The following is a 10000-nucleotide window of genomic DNA, read 5'->3' as shown; positions in this document are numbered from 1 at the left end:
TGAGGCTGGGTCTAGTCAGGTTATAGATGGTGTAGATGAGGCTGGGTCTAGTCATGTTATAGATGGTGGTGTAGATGAGGCTGGGTCTAGTCATGTTATAGATGGTGGTGTAGATGAGGCTGGGTCTAGTCATGCTATAGATGGTGGTGTAGATGAGGCTGGGTCTAGTCATGTTATAGATGGTGGTGTAGCTGAGGCTGGGTCTAGTCATGTTATAGATGGTGGTGTAGCTGAGGCTGGGTCTAGTCATGCTATAGATGGTGGTGTAGATGAGGCTGGGTCTAGTCATACTATAGATGGTGGTGTAGATGAGGCTGGGTCTAGTCATGGTATAGATGGTGGTGTAGATGAGGCTGGGTCTAGTCATGTTATAGATGGTGGTGTAGATGAGGCTGGGTCTAGTCATGTTATAGATGGTGGTGTAGATGAGGCTGGGTCTAGTCATGTTATAGATGGTGGTGTAGATGAGGCTGGGTCTAGTCAGGCTATAGATGGTGGTGTAGATGAGGCTGGGTCTAGTAATGCTATAGATGGTGGTGTAGCTGAGGCTGGGTCTAGTCATGGTATAGATGGTGGTGTAGCTGAGGCTGGGACTAGTCATGTTATAGATGGTGGTGTAGCTGAGGCTGGGTCTAGTCAGGTTATAGATGGTGGTGTAGATGAGGCTGGGTCTAGTCATGTTATAGATGGTGGTGTAGCTGAGGCTGTGTCTAGTCATGCTATAGATGGTGGTGTAGATGAGGCTGGGTCTAGTCATGTTATAGATGGTGGTGTAGATGAGGCTGGGTCTAGTCATGTTATAGATGGTGGTGTAGATGAGGCTGGGTCTAGTCAGGTTATAGATGGTGGTGTAGATGAGGCTGGGTCTAGTCATGCTATAGATGGTGGTGTAGATGAGGCTGGGTCTAGTCATGTTATAGATGGTGGTGTAGCTGAGGCTGGGTCTAGTCATGTTATAGATGGTGGTGTAGATGAGGCTGGGTCTAGTCATGCTATAGATGGTGGTGTAGATGAGGCTGGGTCTAGTAATGCTATAGATGGTGGTGTAGATGAGGCTGGGTCTAGTCATGGTATAGATGGTGGTGTAGATGAGGCTGGGTCTAGTCATGCTATAGATGGTGGTGTAGATGAGGCTGGGACTAGTCATGTTATAGATGGTGGTGTAGATGAGGCTGGGTCTAGTCATGTTATAGATGGTGGTGTAGATGAGGCTGGGTCTAGTCATGTTATAGATGGTAGTGTAGATGAGGCTGGGTCTAGTCATGGTATAGATGGTGGTGTAGCTGAGGCTGGGTCTAGTCATGTTATAGATGGTGGTGTAGATGAGGCTGGGTCTAGTCATGCTATAGATGGTGGTGTAGATGAGGCTGGGTCTAGTCATGTTATAGATGGTGGTGTAGCTGAGGCTGGGTCTAGTCATGTTATAGATGGTGGTGTAGATGAGGCTGGGTCTAGTCATGTTACAGATGGTGGTGTAGCTGAGGCTGGGTCTAGTCATGTTATAGATGGTGGTGTAGATGAGGCTGGGTCTAGTCATGTTATAGATGGTAGTGTAGATGAGGCTGGGCCTAGTCAGGCTAGAGATGGTGGGGTAGCTGAGGCTGTGTCTAGTCATGTTATGGATGGTGGTGTAGATGAGGCTGGCCCTAGTCAGGCTAGAGATGGTGGGGTAGCTGAGGCTGTGTCTAGTCATGTTATGGATGGTGGTGTAGATGAGGCTGGCCCTAGTCAGGCTAGAGATGGTGGTGTAGATGAGGCTGGGTCTAGTCATGCTATGGATGGTGGTGTAGATGAGGCTGGGTCTAGTCATGTTATGGATGGTGGTGTAGATGAGGCTGGCCCTAGTCAGGCTAGAGATGGTGGGGTAGCTGAGGCTGTGTCTAGTCATGTGATGGATGGTGGTGTAGATGAGGCTGGCCCTAGTCAGGCTAGAGATGGTGGGGTAGCTGAGGCTGTGTCTAGTCATGTTATGGATGGTGGTGTAGATGAGGCTGGCCCTAGTCAGGCTAGAGATGGTGGGGTAGCTGAGGCTGTGTCTAGTCATGTTATGGATGGTGGTGTAGATGAGGCTGGCCCTAGTCAGGCTAGAGATGGTGGGGTAGCTGAGGCTGTGTCTAGTCATGTTATGGATGGTGGTGTAGATGAGGCTGGCCCTAGTCAGGCTAGAGATGGTGGTGTAGATGAGGCTGGGTCTAGTCATGCTATGGATGGTGGTGTAGATGAGGCTGGGTCTAGTCATGTTATGGATGGTGGTGTAGATGAGGCTGGCCCTAGTCAGGCTAGAGATGGTGGGGTAGCTGAGGCTGTGTCTAGTCATGTGATGGATGGTGGTGTAGATGAGGCTGGGTCTAGTCATGGTATAGATGGTGATGTAGATGAGGCTGTGTCTAGTCATGTGATGGATGGTGGTGTAGATGAGGCTGGGTCTAGTCATGCTATGGATGGTGATGTAGATGAGGCTGTGTCTAGTCATGTGATGGATGGTGGTGTAGATGAGGCTGGGTCTAGTCATGCTATAGATGGTGGTGTAGATGAGGCTGGGTCTAGTCAGGCTATAGATGGTGATGTAGATGAGGCTGTGTCTAGTCATGTGATGGATGGTGGTGTAGATGAGGCTGGGTCTAGTCAGGCTATGGATGGTGATGTAGATGAGGCTGTGTCTAGTCATGTGATGGATGGTGGTGTAGATGAGGCTGGGTCTAGTCAGGCTATGGATGGTGATGTAGATGAGGCTGGGTCTAGTCATGTTATGGATGGTGGTGTAGATGAGGCTGGCCCTAGTCAGGCTAGAGATGGTGGTGTAGATGAGGCTGGGTCTAGTCAGGCTAGAGATGGTGGGGTAGCTGAGGCTGTGTCTAGTCATGTTATGGATGGTGGTGTAGATGAGGCTGGGTCTAGTCAGGCTATGGATGGTGATGTAGATGAGGCTGTGTCTAGTCATGTGATGGATGGTGGTGTAGATGAGGCTGGCCCTAGTCAGGCTATGGATGGTGATGTAGATGAGGCTGGGTCTAGTCAGGCTAGAGATGGTGGGGTAGCTGAGGCTGTGTCTAGTCATGCTATAGATGGTGGTGTAGATGAGGCTGGGTCTAGTCATGTGATGGATGGTGGTGTAGATGAGGCTGGGCCTAGTCAGGCTATGCTAGTGGATGAGGAGAGTATAGTGGGGAAGTGTAAGAGACTAGGGGGGGAGGAGGAGGGTGTCAAGCGGAAAAGGAAAAAGTGGGAGAAGAAAGGAGAAGGGAGGGGAGAGGGTGGTATGGTCAAAGGCACCATGGAACCTTTTCCTGGTGCTGGGGGGGAGGCCCCGACCAGACAGAAAGGCCAGGTGGTCAGGATGGGAGATGGAGATGAGGAGGAATGTGAGTCTGAGGAAGAGGATGATGACGAGGCCCTTTTTTCAGACTCCTCCTCAATGGGTCCGGAGCTGACAGCCTGTTAAGCAGAGGGGTCAAAATACATGGTGAGGGAACTGACAAGGTTCCTGAATGAGACCAAGGGGAGAAAAAAGTGAATCTTGAGGCTTTTTTTCTGATCTGAGAAAATGTGTAAGATCAGAACAACATGCTATGAGAAATGAGGGGCTTGGTGTCCTCTCACCCAGGAAACGGTTTAGGTTGAGGAAGTGGGTCACAACAGTACCTTCAGACGCTGTTGAGATGTATCGTTTCTTTCTGGCACTGGGGCTTTTTGAGCTTTGCTATTGGTCTCTTTCTTTGATGGCTTTTCTCCCAAATTTATGGAGACTCTTTGGGTAGGGTCGCTTAATATAAATGGCGCCAGAGATGTGGGAAAGAGGAGTGTTGGGTGAATATAATTTTTTTTATTTCACCTTTATTTAACCAGGTAGGCTAGTTGAGAACAAGTTCTCATTTACAACTGCGACCTGGCCAAGATAAAGCAAAGCAGTGCGACACAAACAACAACACAGGGTTACACATGGAATAAACAAACATACAGTCAATAATACAATAGAAAAAGTATATATACAGTGTGTGCAAATGAGGTAGGATAAGGGAGTTAAGGCAAAAAATAGGCCATAGTGGCAAAATAATTACAATATAGCATTTAAACACTGGAGTGATAGATGTGCAGAAGATGAGTGTGCAAGTAGAGATACTGGGGTGCAAAGGAGCAAAATAAATAACAGTATGGGGATGCGGTAGTTGGATGGGCTATTTACAGATGGGCTATGTACAGGTGCAGTAATCTGTGAGCTGCTCTGACAGCTGGTGCTTAAAGTTAGTGAGGGAGATATGAGTCTCCAGCTTCAGTGATTTTTGCAGTTCGTTCCAGTCATTGGCAGCAGAGAACTGGAAGGAAAGGCGGCCAAATGAGGAATTGGCTTTGGGGGTGACCAGTGAAATATACCTGCTGGAGCGCGTGCTACGGGTGGGTGCTGCTTTGGTGACCAGTGAGCTGAGATAAGGCGGGGCTTTACCAAGCAAAGACTTATAGATGACCTGGAGGCAGTGGGTCTGGCGATGAATATGAAGTGAGGGCCAGCCAACGAGAGCATACAGGTCACAGTGGTGGGTAGTATATGGGCTTTGGTGACAAAACAGATGGCACTGTGATAGACTGCATCCAATTTGCTGAGTAGAGTGTTGGAGGCTATTTTGTAAATGACATCGCTGAAGTCTAGGATCGGTAGGATAGTCAGTTTTACGAGGGTATGTTTGGCAGCATGAGTGAAGGATGCTTGGTTGTGAAATAGGAAGCCGATTCGAGATTTAATTTTGGATTGGAGATGCTGAATGTGAGTCTGGAAGGAGAGTTGACAGTCTAGCCAGACACCTAGGTATTTGTAGTTGTCCACATATTCTAAGTCAGAACCGTCCAGAGTAGTGATGCTGGTCGGGCGGGCAGGTGTGAGCAGCGATCGGTTGAAGAGCATGCATTTACTTTTACTTGCATTTAAGAGCAGTTGGAGGCCACGGAAGGAGAGTTGTATGGCATTGAAGTTTGTCTGGAAGTTGGTTAACACATTGTCCAAAGAGGGGCCAGATGTATACAGAATGGTGTCGTCTGCGTAGAGGTGGATCAGAGAATCACCAGCAGCAAGAGCGACATCATTGATGTATACAGAGAAAAGAGTCGGCCGTAGAGACTGCCAGAGGTCCGGACAACAGGCCTTCCGATTTGATACACTGAAATCTGTCTGAGAAGTAGTTGGTGAACCAGGCGAAGCAGTAATTTGAGAAGCCAAGGCTGTTGAGTCCGCTGTTGAGTCTGCCGATAAGAATGCGGTGATTGACAGAGTCAAAAGCCTTGGCCAGGTCAATGAAGACGGCTGCACAGGATAGATATAGGTCTGTAGCAGTTTGGGTCTAGAGTGTCTCCCCCTTTGTAGAGGGGGATGACCGCGGCAGCTTTCCAATCTCTTTGGATCTCAGACGAAACGAAAGAGAAGTTGAACAGGCTAGTAATAGGGGTTGCAACAATTTCGGCGGATAATTTTAGAAAGAGAAGGTCCAGATTGTCTAGCCTGGCTGATTTGTAGGGGTCCAGATTTTTCAGCTCTTTCAGAACATCAGATATCTGGATTTTGGTGAAGGAGAAATGGGGGAGGCTTGGGAAAGTTGCTGTGGGGGATGCAGGGCTGTTGCCCGGGGTAGGGGTAGCCAGGTGGAAAGCATGGCCATCTGGAAAAAAATGCTTATTGAAATGGTCAGTTATCGTGGATTTATCGGTGGTGACAGTGTTTCCTAGCCTCAGTGCAGTGGGCAGGTGGGAGGAGGTGCTCTTATTCTCCATGGACCTTACAGTGTCCCAGAACTTTTTGGAGTTTGTGCTACAGGATGCAAATTTCTGTTTGAAAAGCTAGCCTTTGCTTTCCTAACTGCCTGTGTATATTGGTTCCTGACTTCATTGAAAAGTTGCATATCGCGGGGGCTATTCGATGCTAATGCAGTATGCCACAGGATGTTTTTGTGTTGGTCAAGGGCAGTCAGGTCTGGAGTGAACCAAGGGCTATATCTGTTCCTGTTATTACATTTTTTGAATGGGGCATGCTCATTTAAGATGGTGAGGAAAGCACTTTTAACTTCTTATGGCCATCATCCGGTGAAATTGCAGAGCGCAAAATTCAAACTACAGAATTATAAATATTTAACTTTCATAAAATCACAAGTGTAATACATCAAAATAAAGCGTATCTTCTTGTTAATCAAGCCGCTGTGTCAGATTTCAAAAATGATTTACAGCGAAAGCACACCATGCGATTATCTGAGGACAGCGCCCCGCGTACAAAACAATGAAAAACATATTTCAACCAGGCAGGTGCGACACGAAAGTCAGAAATAGCAATATAATAAATGCCTTACCTTTGATGATCTTCTTCTGTTGACACTCCAAAAGGTCCCAGATACATCACAAATTATCCTTTTGTTTGATAATGTCCTTCTTATATCCATAAAATCTCAGTTTAGCTGGCGCGCTTCAGTCAATAATCCACCCAGTTTCCCTGCATCAAAAGGTAAGGAAACACTGCCTGGAAACACTGCAGCCAAAATGGGAGCCAACTAGAAAAACTACAATTTCTGGCAAATTCTTCCAGAAACCAGCATGAAACTCTTTCTAAAGACTGTTGACATCTAGTGGAAGCCCTAGGAACTGCAATATGGGAGGATTTCGCCTTATAATAAAAGTGACAGCCATTGAAAACAGTGGTAGGCTGAACCTTTTTTTGGGGGGGGGGGTGGTTTGTCCTCGGGGTTTCGCCTGTCATATCAGTTCTGTTTTACTCACAGACATAATTGTAACAGTTTTAGAAACTTCAGAGTGTTTTCTATCCAAATATACTAATTATATGCATATCCTAGCTTCTGGGCCTGAGTAACAGGCAGTTTACTTTGGCCACGCTTTTTATCCGGACGTGAAAATACTGCCCCCTACCTAAGAGAGGTTAAAGAATAACCAGGCATCCTCTACTGACGGAATGAGGTCAATATCCTTCCAGGATACCCGGGCCAGGTTGATTAGAAAGGCCTGCTCGCAGAAGTGTTTTAGGGTGCCCATGTTTACGGATTTGGGGTTGTACCTGGTAGGTTCATTGATAATGTGTGTGAGATTGAGGGCATCACCTTAGATTGTAGGATGGCCAGGATGTTAAGCATGTCCCAGTATAGGCCACCTATATGTAAAACAAAAAAAAGTACAGGTGTTGTTTCTGCAGGAGACGCATAGTGATGTGGTGAATTTAAAAACATATATATATATTTAACCAGGCTAGTCAGTTAACCTCTCTGGGGTAGGTGGGACGCTGCTACGCAGGAGACAGCATGGAGTGTACTGGATAGGCATGGGTGTGTTGACAGGCATAGCAGTGTCCGGGTATGCAGATGACGTTTCTGTGCTGGTCTGGGATGGTCAGGATATACAGGCACTAGAGACTAGTCTGAAGGTTTACGAGGGAGCTTCGTCAGCTAAGGTAAACTGGGGCAAGAGCAAAGCTCTGTTATGTGGGGCATGGGGGGATAGGACCCCTCTGCTTCCAGGGGGTTTGCAGTGGGGTTGCGAAGGGCTTAAAATGTTGAGGGTGTACCTGGGCTTGGACAGGTGGGTCAGGAAGAACTGGGAGGGGCTGTCACAGACAGTGGTGTCAAGGCTGGCCAGGTGGAGGTGACTCCTGTCCCAAGTGTCATATAGAGGGAGGGTGCTGAAAGTTAACAACATGGTGGCATCTTCCCTGTGGCATAAACTGGCTGTCCTCAACCCCCCCACAGACCTGCAACACAAGCTGGTGGATTTGTTCTGGTCGGGCCATCACTGGCTGAGGGCGACAGTGTTGTACACGTCCATCCACGAAGGAGGACAGTGCCCGGTGGAACTGGAGAGCAGGGTGGCTGCTTTCAGACTAAAGGCGGCGCAGAGACTGCTGTACCATACTGATGCTGGCTGGAGGGAACCAACATGCGCGCTGCTGAGGAGAGCTGGCAGATTAGGGTTGGACCAGCAGCTGGAGAGGCTGAGTACAGCAGGTCTCTCAGACTTTTACTCTGCGGTGCTGAGGGCCTTGCAGCTATTAAGGCCCACACGAGAAGGGGGTGTGGAGCCTGGGCTGTGGGTGTGGGAGGAGCCTATCTTCCACAACCCAGCCTTCCCTTTGAGATCGGTTCAGTCGGCCACCCTGCAGAGACGACTGATGGCAGCGGGTTTACTAAGGCTGGGTGACCTTCGACTGCTGGGAGAGAAGGAATAACGTCTCTTACAGGCTGACTACACCGATCGCGTCGCGTGCGCGAACGTTGCAAAATAAATTTAGAAATCTATATTATTCAATTATTGCACCCACACTGCTCGCGCGCGCCAACGAGCATCTGCGTTGCCAAGGGCTAAAATAGAAGTCAGTTCTATTTCTGACGCAGATCGCACTGCAAGTCCTGCCTCTCCCATCTCCTCATTGGTTTATAGAAGCAGGTACCCACGTGCCATCTCCTCATTGGTTATACCCATGTGGGTGACTGAAATACAAACGAGGTCAGTGGCGGTAATGCACCTAATGTATAAAAGTTGCCAATCGCAATATAAAGTCAAGAGAAGAAAAAGCCTGGAAGGAGGAGAGATGACTAGAAACGATTCGGTTGACCGTTTTATATGTGGATTAATTGGCGGAGTAGAGGACCTTGTGCATTTCAGGTAAAATAACAACTCAATGTTTATATCCCAGGACAAATTAGCCACACCAAGCTAGCTAAATTGGTCAAATTAGCTAGCAAGTGCAAGCTAGCTAGCTAAATTGCCATAAATGTTTAATGCTTTTCGACTTGTCCCCAAATTATTATAATTGGTTCAGAGTTTGTTTTGATATTTTAACCTGCATGTTGTGATCACGTTTGGTGTGGGGGGACAAAATACATTTATGCACGATGGCGCACGATGGCGCACGCACGCAGCCGGTTTGGGTTCCGTGTTAGGCTGCTGGAGAGATTCCTGGAGGAGGTCCAGGAGACACTGTCTGAGTCGGACAGGGGGGTGATTGAGCGGCCAAAGGGGGAGGGGCACCTAATGTTTCCGACACTGCAGGTGACGGCAGAGACTGGTGACTGGTAATGGGGTCTGGAGGACTTGTTAGATTTTAACACTCCGAGCCTGGGGGAGTTTGAGGGAGTGGGAGGTAAAGCCCTCTACAACCTCTGCATTAAGGTAAGGAACATTAGGAGCCTAACAGGAGTGAAGGCACATCAGTGGCAGGGGGTATGTGAGGCAGAGAGTATGATGAGTTTTAGATGGAGGGGGCTCTACAAACCCCCAGTACCAAAGAGGTCAGGGGACCTCCAGTGGAGGGTTCTTCATGGAGCTCTGGCCACTAACAGCTGGTTGGCACGGGTTGAACTGGGAGTCGGGCAGGGGGGTTCTTTCTATATTATGAGTGAAACAGTCATTCATGTGTTTTCTGTGTGCGCCAGGTTAATGCCATTAATGTCTCTGTTGGAATGTCTGTGTGAGAGGTTGGGGGAGGTTTTTACTGTTGGGATGTTTATAATGGGATACAGGTATTCAAATAAGGAGGAGGCCAAATGTGTGTTGTTGAATTTTCTCTTTGCTCAGGCAAAGTTGGCTATTTGGCTAACAAGGAGGAGGGGTCAAAGGTGGGGGGATAACAGACCCTTTACTATTGTTTAATGGGATGGTCTCTGCGCACCTTAGGGTGGAGTTTGAGTTCTATAAAATGATAAAAAGTGTGGAGATGTTTGAGGAGATATGGTGTGTTGGGGGGGCTGTCTGTACAGCTGGGGAAGATGTTTTGGATATACGGTTGTAGAAGTGGTGAGATGTTGGTTATTGTGATGTGTTGTTTTGTTTCGAGGGGTAGAGGGCAAGGTGAGTATGGGACATGTATGCAGTACTGCAGTACAGGATATATTTTTGGTGTTTTATTTTAGAGGGGGGATGAGGTTTTAATGCCATGAGAATGTTTCATTAAAGAAAGAAAAAATCTATCTCTCTCCCATCTATCTCTCTCTCTCTATCTCTCTCTCTCTTCCTCTCTATCTCT

General features: G+C 47.8%; 1 protein-coding gene across 1 annotated transcript in view; it reads left to right on the top strand.

Annotated features, from left to right (window-relative positions):
• The window catches only part of LOC120041199 (transcription factor COE1-A-like), a 56369-nt gene that overhangs the window by 34766 nt on the left and 11603 nt on the right, over nucleotides 1–10000 (top strand). The window lies entirely within an intron of this gene.

The sequence above is a fragment of the Salvelinus namaycush genome, unplaced genomic scaffold, assembly GCF_016432855.1.
Source record: "Salvelinus namaycush isolate Seneca unplaced genomic scaffold, SaNama_1.0 Scaffold414, whole genome shotgun sequence".
Classification (NCBI taxonomy): Eukaryota; Metazoa; Chordata; class Actinopteri; order Salmoniformes; family Salmonidae; genus Salvelinus; species Salvelinus namaycush.
Note: the sequence above shows the minus strand (reverse complement) of the source record. Positions and strands in the feature narration are given on the sequence as shown.